The 19,177-nt window shown below is 42.7% G+C and overlaps 1 protein-coding gene and 1 pseudogene across 3 annotated transcripts in view; one reads left to right on the top strand and one right to left on the bottom strand.

The window, feature by feature from the left end:
• LOC100589116 (plexin-A1) overlaps window positions 1-19,177 on the bottom strand; it is a 334,429-nt gene that overhangs the window by 195,359 nt on the left and 119,893 nt on the right. The window lies entirely within an intron of this gene.
• Window positions 1-19,177, top strand: part of LOC100595221 — a 77,621-nt pseudogene that overhangs the window by 758 nt on the left and 57,686 nt on the right.

Genomic DNA, 19,177 nt, shown 5'->3' with positions numbered 1-19,177 from the left:
GGCTGAAGCCACAGGCCTGCTGGCTCCAAGTCTGGAGCAGGCAGAGGCAGTCAGGAACCCTCTTTACCGTGCAGGGTCAGAATAAACCACATTCCGCACAAGCGGGGGCCTGAAGCCAGGCTGGTGACCTGCAGCCTAGGGATCTCCCTAAAATAAGAAGCTGATATAAAAAACTTCTGAAGACCTCCACTGAGGGCCAGAGTTTTCAGTTTACTTAAACCTAGAAAGCCCGGAAGCTACGGATCCCGCCCCTGGACCACAAATGAACCTAGTCATTGAGTTCCTGGCTCTGCAATATCACCAGGACCACTGTGGAGACAGGCCTTAGAAGGCCAAAATCAGACCTGGTCCTGCACTGGGGTGCAGGTGTAGGTGACAATAGAAATATTGAACTTTCCACTCCAAATGAACCTACAAACTGAATCTCAAATATGTGAAGAAATAGAATTTTTAAAAAGGCTACCAATAAAAGCAGTAACTGAAATATGAATTCACTCCAGATGACATTAATTTTATAGGACAATATGACAGAGGATTTCAAAAATCCTTTTATTATGCAAAAATTTAAACACAAGAAAGAAGAATACAGTAAAACCCCAGATAGCCATCAGCAAGCTTCAACAATTAGAAACTAAAGAGATTTCCTTTCATCTCTACCCTCCACCTTTTCCACCCCCAAGTTTCTTACAGATCTCTTCATCTACATAGCTTCAATATGTTGCTCTAAAAAATAAGGACTTTTAATTTCTAAAACACAACCATAGTACTATTGCATATCAAAAATAATTTATCATGAATTCCTTAACATCATCAGATATCCAGCCAGCATTACAATCTCCAATTGATGAATAATTTTAAATATGCATGTTTAAGTTGCTCAGAAAGATAAAACGAAGTAACTTCTGATTTACAAAAAAGAAATTATGAACCTGAAACAGGCTAACCACCAAATAGGCAAAGATTATATATTTAAAATCTACAAAATAAAAAATGAAATGGATAAGACAAACTCTAAGCTGAGAACAGCAAGGGAAAAATTATCAAACTGAAATGAAGTATGGAGATTTGAGCAATAATGTACCAATAGAAGACAAAGATAAAAAGTCGGGAGGATTGCTTGAGTCCAGGAGCTGGGGACCAGACTGGGCAACAAAGCGAGACTCCATCTTCACAAAAAATAAAAATAAAAAGTTAGTTGGCTATGGTGGCACATGCCCGCTACTTGAGAGGCTGAGGCAGGAGGATCTTTTGTTCCCTGGAGTTTGAGGCTGCGGTGAGTTATGATCGCATCACTGCACTCCAGCCTGGACAACAGAGTAAGACTCTGTCTCAAAAATAACAAACTTAGAGATAAAAAGTCTGATAAAAGCTAAGAACTGTGGAAGACAGACTGATGGTCCAGAACGTGTCTAACAGCTGTTTCAGAAGATGAGGAGGGAAAGACTGGAAAGGAAAAGGGGGTAAGAGAGGGGAAGGAGAACGGAAGCCAGAGTAGAAGGCAGGTGAGAGGATGGGAGGTGGGCGAGGGGAAGGAGAAAGAAACTGGTAGGGGTGAGTGAGGGAAAGTGGGAAAGGGGGAGGGGAGAGAGAGGGAGAGGATGGTAAACAGAAAAGACCAAATAAAATTATAGAAATAAGTGTAAGTAAATTGGTTACCACAAAAAGCACATGAAGGGGGCCTCTAAGATGGCCCCTGATGATCTCCACCTCCTAGGCCTCATGCCCCTGTGGGATCTCCTCCTCTTGAGTGTAGGCTGGAATTTGAGACTCATTACTAATAAATAGAATATGGCCAAGTGATGGGATGTCACTTCCAAGATTTAGTTTTAAAAGACAGTGATTTCTGTCTTGCTCATACTCTTTTCCTTGTTCACACTGATGAGGCAAGCTTCCATTTTATGAGCTGCCTCCACTACCACTGTGAAGACTGGTCTCAGAAGGCCAAAATTACATAGTAAGACACTGAGGGTGGCCACTGACCAACAGCCAGTGAGGACCAGAGGCCCTCAGTCCATCAGTCCTCAAGGAACTGACTCCTGCCCACAGTCACATGAGTGAGCTTGGAAGCAGAACCTCCCCCAGTGGAGCCTTCAAATGAGATAGCAACCCCGGCAGATACCTTCACTACAAGACCTTAGGGCAGAGGCACCCAGCTAAGCCAGGCCCAGATCCCTGACCCATAGAACCACAAGATAATAAATGTTTCAGTCACCATATTTTGTAATTTGTTACTTAGTAATTGTTAACTAATATAAGATATGAACTGATTAATCTCACCCTTAAAAATGATTATCAATTTGGATAAAAGAAAGGAAAAAAACCCTAACGACTTGCTACTTACAAAAAATCCAAGCCCCCATACTAATGGTCTTAAAGAAAAAAAGAAAGCCTCCACTGGATATAAATATATAGTGTACTGTCTACTGTTTTATTTTGTTTACACAAAATGTTGAGCATTAAATCAAAACTTTAAAAATACACATACACATACACATACACACACAAACACGTGTGCATGCAAAAATAATGACCCTCCATATAGAGATAAAATACTGGAACCAGACACATTAATGGCCCAGACTGGAATTAATACAAAGGGACTTTAAATAACTATGATTAGTATGTTAAAGAACCTAGTAGAAAAAGATAAATATCATGTGTGAAGACATAGAGAATTTCCACAGAGTGATAAAACTATCTTGCCTCCATTGTTCATGATGAGAAATCAGTCTTTTATATTATTGAGGATTCCTTGTAGATGATGAGTCACTTCTCTCTTGCTATTTCCAAAATCTTCTCTTTGACTTTGCCTTTTGACAGCTTGATTGTGAAGTACTTAGGTGTGGATCCCTTTGAAATCTTGTGCAAAGCCACATACATAGTCTTGGTCTTTTAAAATCCCAGGAATAGTACATGAGCTTTTCAAAGTCTCCTATGGCCACCTCATTCCCTCGCTTTTCTTTTTAAGCTTTCAGGTTACCCTATTGTCTGCCCAAATTGTTATCTACCTCCCCAGGCAGCTATAATATTCAACAATTGCCTCTGCTTGTTTTTGACAAATGTCCTCTGGGAAAAAGCTGTTGGCACTGGGCGACCTCTGAGTCAGGTTGTATAAAGACAGCCTTATAAGCGGGGTCTCTTTCAGGAATCACCAGACAAGAAAAATAATGACATTTCTCTGGGAATGGGGCTTTGAAGGAGGTCCAACCCTTTTCTGCCCCTTCTGGTGGCTGGCAGGCTGCAAGTCTGCACTGTGCCTGTGGGCTACAGGTTTTCAGGGCTACTGTGGAGCTGCAGGGGAAACAGGGATGGGACATGATAAATTAAAATGCCACAAAGCTCACTTTTCTTACTCAGAGTCATTCATTTTTTCTTGAACAAATGCTCCTGGATTGCTGTAAACCTTTGGTCAATTTTCAGAGTTCTGAAAAAATAGATTCTGACTAGTTTTGCCAGTTTTTTCATTGCTTTTATGAAAGAGGATTTTTAGAGGCCCTTATTCTACCAGTTTCACTGACACCACCGGAAACTATAAAACAGAACCAAATGGAAATGCTAGAAATCCATTTCTAGCATGATATGGCATGAATTCATGGGTTTATTAGCATACTGGACAGAGCAAAGAATCAGTGAACTTGAAAACAAGGCATTATAAATTATCTAAATTAAAACACAAAGAGACAAAAGAATGAAAAATAAAATGGAGCAGGGCCCCCAAGATCAACAGAATAATATTAAATATCCAAAGCATACATTTAATTGGAGTCCCAGTAGAAGAGAAAAGTGGGGCAAAAGAAATAAGATATATGGCCAAGAATTCTCTGGAGTTGATTGAAGACAACTAAGTCTGAGACAACAAATCTGAGAAGCTCAGAAAAATTCCAAGCAGGATGCTTTTATAAAATTCTTGAATAATTCCTTAAGTAATGGGATATTTTTGAACATAGATTATGTTTTTGAAAAATAATTTCTAGAGCAACCCTTAAAAAGTAACCTAAAAAGCACAAATAGTCAATAGAGGAGATCATAGAATTCTAAATATATTGACTCATCCCCACTCTCCCCCACCAAAAACAAACCTGCAAGAAAGAAGCAAAGAGGAACAAAGAACAGATGAAACAAACAGAAATCAAACATCAAGATGGCTGATTTAAACAGTCACATCAGAAATTACATCAAATATAAACCAACTTAGCCCTTGTATTAGTTCCTATTGCTATGGTATGGAATTACCAGAAACTTAGTGGCTTAAAGCAATATAAATGTCTTCTCTTACCATTCTAAAGGTCAGAAGTCTCAAACAGGTCTTATTTGACTACAATCATGCTAGTGGCAGGGCTGTACCTTTCCGGGGGTTCTAGAGAAGAATCTATTTCCTTACCTTTTCCAGTTCTAGCTAGTTCCTTGGCTCATGGCCTCACATCACCCTGACTTCTGCTACCCTTATCATATCTTCTTTTCGGTCTCTCCTGCCTTCCCCCTTCCCTCATAAGGACCTTGACATTACACTGAACCCACCTGGATAACAAAGGATAATCTCCCCATCACATATCCTTAACTTAATCACATGTGCAAAGTTCCTTTTGCCATGTGAGAGAAAACATGCACAGGCTCCAGGTACTAGAAGGTAGACATCTTTGGGGGGCCATTATTCTTCCTATCACACTCCCCAATGAGAAGGCAAAGTCCTAACTTCGTGTTATTAATAAGAAATAGCTTTTAAATACAAAGACACAAAAATTTGGCAAAAAAACCGAAAAAGGTATATTGTGCAAATGCTAAGTATTAAAAAGGTGGTGTAGCTATATTAATATTAGTTAAAGAAGAACTCAAGGCAAAAAATAAGACCAGATATAAAGAGGGGCAGTTCATAATCATAAAAGGGACAATTATTCAAGAATAACAATTCTAAATGTATAGGTACTTATAATAAAACTCCTAAATACATAAAGCAAATCTGAGAGACTAAAGAGGAATATAAATAAATCCACAATCACAAATACTTTAATATCCTGCTCTCAAAATATTGATAGAACAAGTAGACAAAAAAATCAACAAGGATATGGAAGATTTGAACAGTATTATCATCCAACATGACCCAAATGACATGTATACACCACTACATCTAACAACAGCAGGAAACACATGCTTCTCAAATACACATGGAACAGTCACTGAAATGGACCACATCTTGAGCTAATAAGTTTAAAAGGATGAAATCATACCAAGTATGTTCTATGATCACAAAAGTATTAAATTAGAAATTGTAAGACACCCAGAAAATCCTTACTGTTGTAAGACACCCAGAAAATCCTCAAATGTTTAGAAAATAAGCATATTACTAAATAACTCACCAGTCCTAACCAAAAGAAAAAGTAGTTTCTAAAAATAGATTTGGAAATGACAGATAATGCAATTAGCAAATGAGGACTTTAAAACTGCTACTGTAAGCATGTTGAAGGATTTAAAGAAAATGTAAACATAATGATATAAATGGAAGCTACTGAAAAGTACCAAATGGAATTTCAAGAGCTAAAACGAAAGGCTGAAAAAGTGAATACTACCTCAGGAACCTGTGGGACAATTTCAATATCAAGTGGTCTAACATACATGTAATTGAACTCTTGGGAGGAGACAGTGGTAGTGGAAAAATATTTGAATATTTCAAGAATAGATGAAAAATTCCCAGATGTGTTCAGAAATATAAACCATAATCCAATAAGCTAAACTAACCAACAATATACACAATGTGATGAATGCAGTAATGGAAATATAAAAATTATATATCTGATCATTTAAAAATACATAATTTTCCTTGATTTACAAAACAAAACATAAGCCTTACCCCCAAAGAATTTCTCAGTCCAGATGGCTTCACCAATTTTGTCAAATATTTAAGGAAGAAATCATACAACTTCTAAGAAAATTCTTTCAGCACATAGAGGAGGAAACACTTCCCAACTCATTTTATGAGGCTGCTATAATGATACCAAACCAGTATTCCTCAAGAAAAGAGATGTAAAAATCCTTAATAAAAAAATTGGCAAATCAGTTCCATCAATGTGTAAAAAAGATAATACCCATAACCAACTAGGGTTTATGCCAGCAGGATGCTGGCATAACAACATACTTCACCACATAAACAAAGAATAAAAAGACAATCATACAATCATTTTCAATAGATGTAAGACAAGCATTTGACAAAATATGACATCCATTCATGGAGAAAACTTCTAGAAAACTAGTAATAGAAGAAAGTTTCCTCAACTTGATGAAGGACATGTACCAAAAAAATCTATATATAATATCATGCTTATTGGTGTAATATTGAAGGCTCTTCCCCTAAGAAGCAGAGAAAAAGTTTAAAAAGATTTAGAGTATCTGATTAATAAAATTAACAAGGTTGGTTTAACAGACATATTTCTAGAATCTCTACTCCCAAAATTAAATATCTACATTCTTTTACAGGTGAATGGAACATTTTAAAAACATCCCACTCTCGTGGGTCACACCCACAAAAAAAAAAAAAGAATTTCAGTGCAATGAAAAGGACAGTTAAAATGAGTTGTGGTGAAATGTCTTCTTAAATAATTTGTGGGCTAAGATAAAATAATGATAGAAATTTCAAAATTACAAGAATAAAAGTTCTACATTTAAAAAATGTGTGATACAGCTGATGTGGTATCTGTGAGGTAAATGTACTTAGGCGCAAAATTGAGATGTAAGCAAATTACGCATTTCATATATGAATAAAATAGGATTCAGATTAAGTGACTTGCTGCATTATCACACAAGAGCAGGACTACGAAGACAGATTCCTGACTCCCAGGTCAGCAACCTCACATTTGGGGACCATGTCATTCCATCCTGAGCTGTGTGCTTTGACAATGTAAAAATCATTGGATCACCAAACTGAACTAATCTAAGAACATGTATTATAACCATGCTTCTCAAATGTTTAAAGTGCATTTGAATCACCCAGTATTTTGATAAAAGGCAGATTCTAGCTTCTAGATTAGTCTAGACTCATCAAAATTGGGCCCCAGATTCTTTGGGTCTGGGATGGGCCCAGGGTTAAACAGTTCTTTTTTTTTTTTTTAAAGACAGAGTCTCGGCCCGGCGCGATGGCTCACGCTTGTAATCCCAGCACTTTGGGAGGCCGAGGCGGGCGGATCACGAGGTCAGGAGATCCAGACCACGGTGAAACCCCGTCTCTACTAAAAATACAAAAAAAAAATTAGCCGGGCATGGTGGCGGGCGCCTGTAGTCCCAGCTACTTGGAGAGGCTGAGGCAGGAGAACGGCGTGAACCCGGGAGGCGGAGCTTGCAGTGAGCCGAGATTGCGCCACTGCACTCCAGCCTGGGTGACAGCGAGACTCCGTCTCAAAAAAAAAAAAAAAAAAAAAAAAGACAGAGTCTTACTCTGTCCTCCAAGAAATGTCCAGTGACGTGACCTTGGTTGACTGCAGCCTTGATCTCCTGGGCTCAAGTGATCCTTCCACCTCAGCCTCCGGAGTAGCTGGTACTACAGGCGCATGCTGCCATGCCTGGCTAATTTTTTATTTTTGGTAGAGATGGGATCGCATTTTGTTGCCTGGATTGGTCTTGAACTCCTGGGCTCAAGCGATCATCCCACCTAGGCCTCCCAAAGTGTTGGGATTACAAGTGTGAGCCACTACGCCTGGACTAGATTAAACATTTCCAACATTCCCAAGCAATGGTTTTGTTTTGTTTTGTTTTGTTTTGAGGCAAGGTCTTGCTCCTTCACCCAGGCTGAAGTTTAGTGGCATGATCACAGCTCACTGCAGCCTCAACTTCCTGGGCTCAAGCGATCTTCCCACCTCAGCCTCCTAGTAGCTGGGATCACAGTCACATGCCACAATGCCTAGTTAATTAAAAAAAAAAAAAAATTTTTTTTTTTTTTTTGGAAAGACGGGGTCTCCCTATGTTGCTGGGCTGATCTCAAACTCCTGGGCTTAAGCGATCCTCCCACCTTGGCCTCCCAAAGTGCTGGGATTACAGGCATGAGCAACCACGCCCAGCCTAGGTAATGTTACTCTGAGTACTAAGGCACTATATCATGCCTATGGAAAGATAAATGATGGTTATAGTGAGATCGTCAAAACCCTGCAAGATCCATGATGGGTCTAAATTATGTTCCTCACAACTTTTACTTTAGATTAATGATAACGCACTCTAGTTTTAAAAAATAATGAAGAGTAAGGGCTTAAGGGAACACACTTTAGGCTCAGAAAAAGTTAGATTTGAATACTAGATCTGTCACTTCCTACTTGAGTGACCGTGGTCAAGTCAGAACTTCTCTATGCCACAGTTTCCTAACCCATACAACGGAGAAATTAATATAATCTCTATTTCATGAGGTTGCAGTGAAGTTAAATAAGATCATACACATAAAGTACTAAACAAATATCTGGTACACTATAATTTTCTTCAGAATAAACGGCAGCCAAGAATTATTTTCATAATAAAAGTGTTATTAAATATTTAATCAGAAAAGAAAATATACCTATCCATGACCATATTAGATAACAGATTTGTAATATAAAAAGGCATATCTCAAGGACAAATATAACTTTGAGATTATATGGGCTAATCTCCACACTTGGAACTGATCCTGAGGTGCTCTGGGATGTTATACGTCAGTATCAGTGTTTTATCTTCCTTCATTACACCTGTCTTCCCTCCCTCTTAATGTGTTCATCTATGGTATTAATAATTGTCAGAGTTCTTTCTAAAATGTGTTTTTACATTTTTTATTGAAATATAATTCATTTATCATAAAACCTTTTTAAAATCTATAATGCAGTGGGTTTTAGTACATTCACAAAGTTGTGCAATCATCACAACTATCTCATTTTAGAACATATTCGTCACCCCAAAAAGAAACTCTGTGTGTGATAGCAGGCAGCTCCCATCTTCCCCTACACTTAGCCCCTAAATGTCCATCAACTAATAGATGAATTTTAAAATGTGGTATATCTATACAATGGAATATCATTCAGCCAGAAAAAAACAATGCAGTACCAACACATGCTACAACATAAATTAACCTTGAAAACGTTACGCTAAGTGAAAGAAGCCAGACATGAAAGGCCACATAGTATATGATTCCATTGATATGAAATGTCCAGATTAGGCAAACACATAGATACAGAAAACAGACGAGTGCTTGCCAAGACCTGGGGGCTGGGGCAGGGGTGATGGGAAGTGACTATTAACGGGAGCAGGGTTTCTATCCAGGTGATGAAAATGTCCTAAACTTAAATTGTGGCAATGGCTGCACAACTCGGTGAATACATTAAAAACCATGGAAATGTGTGCTTTAAATGAGTGATTTCATGGTTTATGAATATCTCAATAAAGATGTTAAAAATACATAAGATTACCAAGGAAACAAATTATATTGAAATACAGTTATCAAAATATTAAGAAAAAAAGGCCTGAGGTGGGGAGAACAGTGAGAGAGCCAATGCAGTAATCCAGGTTGGGGAGTATGACGAGGACTGCACTGAGGCTGGGTTGTGGGATGAGGGGGTTCAACAGGAGAAGACTGACTGATTAGATGCAGCGGGGAAAGGAGGGAGGAAAGCACAATGATCCCTCCAGGTTCCAGCTGAAAATGAGAACTATGTCTACCTATGTTGTAATGATAAATGAAACTAGTGCACCTTATACTTGTATGTCATCTACACACAGCTACATACACTCCCACAGCTAATACAGTATTTAGCATGTGGATATATGGTCACATAAATTTCCAAATTATTGCCAGATGCCAACTTGGCATAGGTATGTTCTTGTGTTTATACAGAGAGATGTCCAAAGAACAAATTTTATGTTCATTTTTCTGTTTACCTGCTTGTACTCTTCCTAAACCATAAATTCCTGGAGGCTGGAGGCTAGGGGCTAAATTGTGTTACTGCTTTATCCCCAGTGACACAGAGTAAATATTCCCTACAAGAATAAAATGGCCAGGCATAGTGGCTCACATCTATAATCTCAGCATTTTCAGAGGCCAAAGCAGGAGGATCACTTGAGCTCAGGAGTTCAAGACCAGCTCAGGCAATATAGTGAGACCTTATCTCTACTAACAAAAATAAAAATGAGCTGGGAATAGTGGTGCATGCCTGTAGCTACTCAGGAGGCTAAGGCAGGAGGATCACTTGAGCCCAGGAGATGGAAGCCACAGTGAGCTATGATAATGTCACTGCATGCCGGGCTGAGCAACGGCACAAGACTGTCTCAAAAAAAAAAAAAAAGAAAGAATAAAATGAATGATGCTGAGAAGTTGATTTTGGGAAAAGGAGATGCTAATCATTAAGACAGTACAGTACACTGTGATGGTTAAGAGGCTTGAGTTCAAATTCTGGCTCTAACAATTATTTGCAATTTCTCTGTGCCTCAGTTTCCTCATAGGGCTGCCATAAGGGTTTGCTGTGATTCTGCCCTGCTGTAGGTGTTCTGGCAATGCTTGGACTTGTCTGCTATGAGTCTGAAGAAGAAACTATCACCAAGAATCCATCCCTCCCTTCCTTCCATAAGCCAGGTTGGACACGTGCACACCATTCCACGAGGTTGGCACAATTCAGAAGGAGATGCAGCTGATTAAGGGACTGCAGAAATGCAGACCTTCCTTCATTGACATCAAATGGGTCCTGCTGAGGCCCAAGCCTGGAAGAGTGAGGAGGGGCAGGGCTGAACAGGCATTGTTGACCCTAGGACCAAGTCCCAGCTCCTTCGAAGGCACAGAAAAATCAGGAGAGGCTGCTTCTCTAGGGTCATCTTCCTCATTTTCCAAAACCACCTACCTGTGCTAGGAGGGAGAGGCAACTCAGAAACATGCCATGAAGAGGGATGCTCAAAGCCATGTCTTTGTTCCTCATTACACGATACACATTTTCCAAGAGTCACTGATGCCTCACAAGGAAACTTTGAAAAAACATTCTATTACAAGACCATCTGCTGAAATACTGTAGGCTCTCTGCAGCCCCCATTTCCTTTTATTACCAGGGAAAGCCACATGAAAATTGGTCTCATTCTGAAGGCTTGTGTCTGCTCATGCTGCTTTCTTCCAAATCTCCACTTGCAGGCTGCAGTGCTGAGACTGCTCCCCCGCCCCATCTGCACTGTGGACATGGTGCCCATGGCTGGGAGAATGAGGGAACGGAGGCTTCAGGTGTGAGGGATCACAGGACAGATGGCCTCCCAGGCAACCAGAACCTGCTCTCCTCCATGTTGCCCAAGTAAGAAAAGAACAAGACAGCAGGGAAGGAGACGGTGGAAATGCTCAGGGACGGTTAACTCTGTGTATGTCTGACACATTTTATCCAATAAATACCACATTCTCTGCAGCCTTCCTTCCTCTTAGCAACGCCTAGATATTGGTCAGGGCAAAAGTATAATCTTAGTCACGACAAAACAAGAATCAGTGACACCTCATGAAACAATCAGGCATGAATCTATAAAAGCAACAGTGACCATTTATTACCAGTCAGTAAATAATTCCTTAAGTGCTCCATTAACTCATACAATAACCTAGTGAAATAGATAAGTATTATTAAACACTATGTATATATGTATGTATGAATGAATGAATGAATGTATGAATGAATGAGACAGGGTCTTGCTCTGCCACCCAGGCTAAAGTGCAACAGCATGATCTTGGCTCACTGCAGCCTCAACCTCCTGGGCACAAGCCATCCTCCCACTTCAGCCTCCCGAGTAGCTTGGACTACAAACACACCATGGTTGGCTAATTTGTTAAATTTTGGTGAGATGGGGTCTCACTATGTTGCCTAGGCTGGTCTTGAACTCCTGGGCTCAAGCAATCCTCCTGCCTTTTCGTCTTAAAGTGCTAGAATTACAGGTGTGAGCCACCACACCCAGCCTAAACCCATTTTACAGGCAAGAAAAATGAGGCACAGAGTAATGAAGTCACCCAGGGCCGCACAATCAATACATGGCAGAGGTAAAGTTTTAAAAGGCTTCATCTCCTGGTGTAATAAGATCCTACCTGGTATAATTTTCCAAGCGAGGCTATCTTAAGACATCATGATATCATCTCTGCAATGTCTAATAAAGTTATAGGGCACAAGGATGATAAGGTCGGAAATGAAATGTAGAGCCACTCTGGTGCACAATTCCCTTCAGTGGAGGGCTGGGAGGAACCCCAGATTTGCACAGAGCGACAATTAACCACATGGGATCTTGGGCCGGTGAAAGCCCAAAGCAATGTTCATTTCTCCTCAGGAAGAGCAGGCCAGTCCCCTGCACTTGCTCCTGGAGTCCAACAGTCCTTACCTGCCAGCATCCTCAGCACGCTGTCTTCCTGGGCCTGTGCCATGAATTTTGTTCCTCCAGAGCAGAGCCAGCCTGGCCCAGGCAGAGCAGCTGAGCCCTGGTCTACACAGGCACACCTAGCTCAGCCAGCACCTCCGCATCCCTGCAGATGCCCTCTCTCCTCTCAGCATCTCTGCACAATCTCTGCTATGGCACTTTGCCTCTCCCAGTCAGTGTCCCCACTGCTGTTTCACTCTTGTGTGCACTGTCTTCAGTACCAAAATTGTACTGAATGCTTGTGGAACCAGGATGGTTCTAAAAGCCTGGGATCCTGCGATGAGTGAGACACACAGAAAGGGATGGACAGATGAACATAAATTAATGAGTGAATGTGATGTCAGATGGTGATGAAGGGCTGTGAAGAACAGAGTGGTGGTCCAGAGAGGTGGGGGTGAGGACTCATTCATAGGGAGTGACCAGAGAAGGTCCCTCTCAGGAGGTGACATGTGAGCTGAGAGCTGCATGACAGGATAGAAGGCCACGAAGATCTTGGGGAAATTCATTCCTAGCTGAAAAAACCAATGCAAAGGCCTCTGAGTGGGAACAAACGTGACATATTCGAGGGACATAACAAACACCATAACAAATACCTGGGAGTGGAGTGGGGGAGTGTGAGAGGCAGCATGAAAAACAGGCTGGGGCCTAATGGCACAGGGCCTTGCAGCCCCGGTGAGGTGGTGCACTGCCTTCTATGAGCACAGGGAGCCACTGGAGAGCTCTGAGCAAGACAGCGATATGATCTATTTATTTATTTTTTAAATCCAGCTCATAAAAGCTGAACTGGAAGGCTGCTGCCCAAGAGGACAGACTGATTATCTCCCTTCCCACACCGTGCACTCACATGCACAGGCACACAAAATATTAACTGTGGTTGTGACAGCTGTAGCTATGGAAAGGCCGCAAGGAGAAACCTTTACAGAAGAAATAATATGCGATTTTCTAGCTGAACACCTTTTAAAAAGTAATGCTGGAGAATAGAATCCCTGCCTGTGAGGGAGGCAAGGGCTGTCTTTAGGTACAGGGTAACAACATGCTGCTTGAAATAAACAAGAGTCGGGTAAAGCAGAGCTTACTCATGCTTCTAAATCTGCAGGCTGAAAAGAGAGAGATGGGGAGGGAGAAAAGGAGCCAGTGATTCAGCTCTGCTGCCTGCTGCTTCTCACTGCAGCTCCAAACAGTAAGAGTTCAGAGAAGTTGCTCAAACATGACCAGCAACAGACCTATAGTTCCTTGTAGAGAACAAGAGTGATGAACTGCCCAGTCTCCAGGTGGGAAATTCATGAACTGAGCAGAGCCAGCCAGGTGTGTGTGGTCTTCCATGCCCAGAGCATCCTCACTCCTCCTGCCCCACTCTGATGGCACTTCAGACCTCAGGGATCGTAAGCCCATGAGTCAGAAAGGTTCTTTGGAGAGCCGTGAGGTTAAGGGAGTCAGAGAAGTGGCCCCTACCTGACCAGAGAACAAGCTGCCTGGCCACGGTCACATCCTCGACCCGTAACGATGTCAGGCAGGCAGGCAGGCGCCCCACACCTACTGGAGGGATCGGGGCTCTGTGGGGAGCACTGTCCTGCCTCTGCTGTTGGCACCTACACCTGGGCTAAGAGGACAACTCTGGAGAATAGGGAACTGTTGGCCTGCAGCTAGGGTGGGGCTCACTGGGTCATCTCCATCAGTTAAGCTGTCCCTCACGGGCCCCAGAGGCTGGTCAGAAACCTGTTCCAACTGTTTGTGGATCCATCTAGGATCTCCCACCTGGGCTACTTCTCTGGAGAACGGATATTAGAAACTGGAGAAATACTTTTCTTTGACCTAGTCTCAACCAGCTACAAATACTGCCCACGGCACAGCGGAGCTCTCATTCCTCCAGACACACCAGGGCTTCCAGGGCTTGTGCTTCTGGCTCCTACTGTTCTTTGCCAGAAATGTCTCTTTTTCTATACCCTGCCTGCCCAAGTGCTCTGCTGTTGCTGACTGTCAAGGACCCAGTCAACGCTTCCTTCAGTACCCTATTAAATCCTGTGTTGGAGTCTTGGGGAGGTTCTGTCCAATTTCCAAGTAGGAAGCTGTCCTATATCTAAGTGGAGATCAGATATGTATGCTCTTTCTGTCCTGAAGTAGCCAGGGATAGGCACCCCACTTGGACTCAGATAGTCATCATCACACAAAACTGAACCCTGAATAAATGACACAGAAAGGAGGGACTGATAGAGATTGGCTTGACGGAGACCACAGCAACAGCAGTAGTAGCAAGAGTACAATGATGCAACTGGTAGGGCTTCATGACTTAGGAGCTCCCCTGCTTCCGGCCCATTCCCCAGGCCTGGCCCTCCAGCTCCGCACCCACAGGCGAGCCCCCAACAACTCTCCAATTAATTCCCTCTGCTTATGATAGCCAGAGCTGGTTTCTATGGCTGTAATCAAAATCCCTGAATGACTTATTTTTTCTTCTCTCTCCATCCAAACAGAACTGTATCATCTATCTGTACTCTCACAGCACTTAAATATATCCTATAATTATTCTAATTATTCTTATACTAATTGGTCTATAGCTATTGATGCCCCTGCAGATATAAGGGCTTCAGGAAAGCAATGACCCTGAGTCACTTCTGTTGGTGTCCCCAAGCCTGGCATGAAACTTGGTAGGCACATGATGCATAAATATATGTTGAACTGAATTTACACTTTCAAGATGCATTCATTATTTCACAAATATGATGAATTATTAGGTAACGTTATTGATAATTCTAACAAAAGCAAAACACAGGCCACCGAACAGAGTGCTGTAATTTTCAACAATCTTCTCGAGAGGTTGTATATTTATTCTCCAAAGACTCATCATTATTATACCACTAAGTATTGAGTGGATGCTAGACAAGGGCCCTGAACTCAAGATGGCATAGCTATCAGACAGCAAGGCTGGACTTTCGTAGGTCTACATAGTTGTGAAGCCCACATTCTTCCCACTCGCCACACTGCTTCCCAGTAGGTGTCCATCAAAGACATATCGCGTGCAAAGCACTGTGTGAATGATTATAACAAAGCTGCTCTTGTTCAAAATATTGTTTAGAAACTGTTTTCAAATTTAACACATTTATGCAGATCTTTAGAAGTGGCAAATCTTCTGTCTTTTAGGGAGGTATTGAGTTTCTGGGAAGAGCTGAGTGTCTGTACCCGTGCCAAGGAAGGAGGCAAGGTGTCCTGAAGGGGGTGGAGCCAGTCACAGTATATGAAATGTACCCACAACTTTGGGAGGAAACTGTCTCCCTAATATGGCTCCTTAACTAACAAGTCCTTGGAGTACAGGGTTTTTACTCTGCTTTGAGCTCTGAGAGACATATGCATGAGCATGTGCACGTGTGTGTACATGTTCATGCAAGTGGCATGTGGGCACATGCATGCACACATGCAACAGACTACTTCCTACTGCCTATGAATACTGTGTCACTATGTGCCTCGTCTCTCCCTGTAACTTTCTTAGCCACTTGGGGAGCATCTAGCACAATATGAGAGCTGTATCTGCAAAGTTCATAACTCAAAGTGATGACTGTTAAGGCAAGGGGCTAATGTGAGGTCGTCCCCATCCTTTCCATATCTGCAGACCTTGGCTGGGGGAGAAATTCCCCTCTTGTGGTCCCTTCTCCTTCTGAGAAGGGGCATGGTGGCCCTAACTCAGCTGACTCTAATCATTTCTGGTCCCACACCAGCCCTCCCCCTTTCTCTGGGTCAGACCACCAGGAGGCATTACTGGAGTCCTGTTCCCAAAGATGCTACAAAGTGGAAAGAGTAAGTGAAGCACAATGACATATGAAGATGGCAGCAATTCTAAGAACCAAAAGACTCTCCAGTCTTCCTGTATCTTCCTCTTGGCAAAGGCAAGAAAGAATACCATTCTTCCTTTGTAAAGCAGGCCCTGAGGACTTCACGGCTCAGAATCTGAGAGGTTTAAGCAGGAAACAAGCAGCACAAGTTTGCAGGAAGGATCCTGCCAGCTTTCATCATCTATTCCACAAATACTCAAAAGCAGCTACTGGATAACTGGCACTGAGTGGGATGTTATGGAGATGGCAGAGACGGCGCACACCAAGCCTGCAGATGAAGGTGCTCTGCCATTGCTGAACCACGGACACCACCCCTGGATAAGGCTAACTTGGAATACGAAAAGGCAGTAAGCTTCTGGAGAGAGGAAGAGACAGGAGATATTCATTCAACAGCCTACAATAAGTCCTAGATAAGCCATCATATACATTAACTATTTCATTAGATAGTTACAGGCAGAGAGACCTCGTTTTGAATCCCAATTCTGAATCTTGCTAAGTGTGTGGCCCTGGCAGAGCCGCCTTAACTCTCTGAGCCTCAGTTTCTCCATCTATACTGGGGAAAGGACAAACAGAAAAGCTCCTGGCACCTCATAAGAGCTGAATAATTGTTAAGTCCTTTTTTTTCCTCTTCTTTAATCAACACCTGTTGGCCAAATATTTTTAGACATATTTGAAAAGCATTTATCCCATCTTTTTATCCCTTGCTCCAGGGAAGATCCCAAAACAGTGACAGCTACCACACCCACTGAGTTAGCCCCTCACACTCCTCACTCAGCACACAGATTACATGCTCACTACTTACCTGAGACCAACGATCTTCTCATCCAGGCATTAAACCAAACACACTCTTCTTCTTGATGGCAGGAGTCGGGGGTAAAGGATGGCTTGAGTTTTCCCTTCTTCAGTATTGGCAGAGTCTCCCCTTTCGCATAGAAATTTAGAACAATTCTGAAGCACACATATTGAGTATGAGCCTGTTTCCCAGCTTGGGGGACACAGGGCCCATCTTCTGAGTCCAACTGTAAACACACACATTTTCCCCCACACCGGATGGGGCTGATCGCCTACAGCCCCAGGAGAGACCTCTGTTAATTTAAGCGTGTTCTGCTGAGCCCTGCTGGGTACAAGGTGTTGTGGGCACTAAGATAGATGAAACAAGGTCTCCACTCATCACTTACATCGAGGAGAGAGACATAAAACTAATTGCAATACAGCACTTAAAATATCACAGAGGTGGCTGAAGAGGCAAGCTTGCCCAACACTGCCTTAGAAGGATTGAGTGAGGCCTGGAGAGGAGGCAGCATGCTAGTTAAAGACTGGCAGGGCTGGCCAGGTGCAGTGGCTCATGCCTGTAATCCCAGCACTTTGGGAGGCCGAGGTGGGCGGATCAAGAGGTCAGGAGATCGAAACCATCCTGGCTTACATGGTGAAACCTTATCTCTACTAAAAATACAAAAAAATTAGCCAGGCGCGGTGGCGGGCGCCTGTAGTCCCAGCTACTCGGGAGCTGAGGCAGGAGAATGGCGTGAACCCGGGAGGTGGAGCTTGCAGTGAGCCGAGATTGCGCCACCGCACTCCAGCCTGAGCGAGAGTGAGACTACGTCTCAAAAAAAAAAGACTGGCAGGGCCGCCCAGGCGAGAAGCGGGCAAAGCACACAGGGTGCAGCCCCCGAGCAAGCCCTGGTACACTTAGGTGCTGTCCTGTGAGCAGCTGTGCTGCTGCTTTACTGGAGCCCAGAGTGAGTGAGGAGTGACAGGGAATGAGGCCAGAAAAGGCAGGTGAGCCAACGCCCATAGGACCCCAAACATTCGGTCAGGGATCTGGATGCTGTCCTCTGAGTAACAGAGGGACACTCGGAGTTTCACCAAAGGACATGAATACCCAGCACTGCCTCTTCCTAAGGTCAGTCTCTGTCCGTGTTAAGAGTAGACTGCAAGAGATGAGGATAAGAAAACCATGCAGACAACACATGGTTTAGACAAGACACAATGAGACCGGAAACCCAAGTAGCAGCCGTAAAGAGGCTCCTTTATGAAGAAGAATTAAAGTATGAGGAAGAAGGTTTCTACCCCAAAGAAAGGTGAACAGAACACTGGTAGAGCAGGCGGTGAGGAAGACAGCAAGTTCTGTTGTGATCGTGCTGCCCACAGGGCACCTGGGGTCTCCAGCAAGGGGCATCCTCCTGGATGCTGGACTGTGGGTCTCCCCAGGCATGCAGGGTGCATGGCAGCTGAAGCCACAGGGTGAAGGCCTGGCTAAAAACGCCTGCAACCCTTCACTAAGTGGGACCCTAAGAGGTTCTAAAGAGGCATAAGACAAAATACCAAAAGCAATGGCAACAAAAGCCAAAATTGACAAATGGGATCTCATTAAACTAAAGAGCTTCTGCACAGCAAAACAAACTACCATCAGAGTGAACAGGCAACCTACAGAATGGGAGAAAATTTTTGCAACCTACTCATCTGATAAAGGGCTAATATCCAGAATCTACAATGAACTCAAACAAATTTACAAGAAAAAAACAAACAACCCCATCAAAAAGTGGGCGAAGGACATGAACAGACACTTCTCAAAAGAAGACATTTATGCAGCCAAAAAACACATGAAAAAATGCTCATCATCACTGGCCATCAGAGAAATGCAAATCAAAACCACAGTGAGATACCATCTCACACCAGTTAGAATGGCCATCATTAAAAAGTCAGGAAACAACAGGTGCTGGAGAGGATGTGGAGAAATAGGAACACTTTTACACTGTTGGTGGGACTGTAAACTAGTTCAACCATTGTGGAAGTCAGTGTGGCGATTCCTCAGGGATCTAGAACTAGAAATACCATTTGACCCAGCCATCCCATTACTGGGTATATACCCAAAGGACTATAAATCATGCTGCTATAAAGACACATGCACACGTATGTTTATTGCGGCACTATTCACAATAGCAAAGACTTGGAACCAACCCAAATGTCCAACAACGATAGGCTGGATTAAGAAAATG

Source organism: Nomascus leucogenys, chromosome 21, assembly GCF_006542625.1.
Source record: "Nomascus leucogenys isolate Asia chromosome 21, Asia_NLE_v1, whole genome shotgun sequence".
Lineage (NCBI taxonomy): Eukaryota > Metazoa > Chordata > Mammalia > Primates > Hylobatidae > Nomascus > Nomascus leucogenys.
This window is presented reverse-complemented; position numbering and strand designations above follow the sequence as displayed.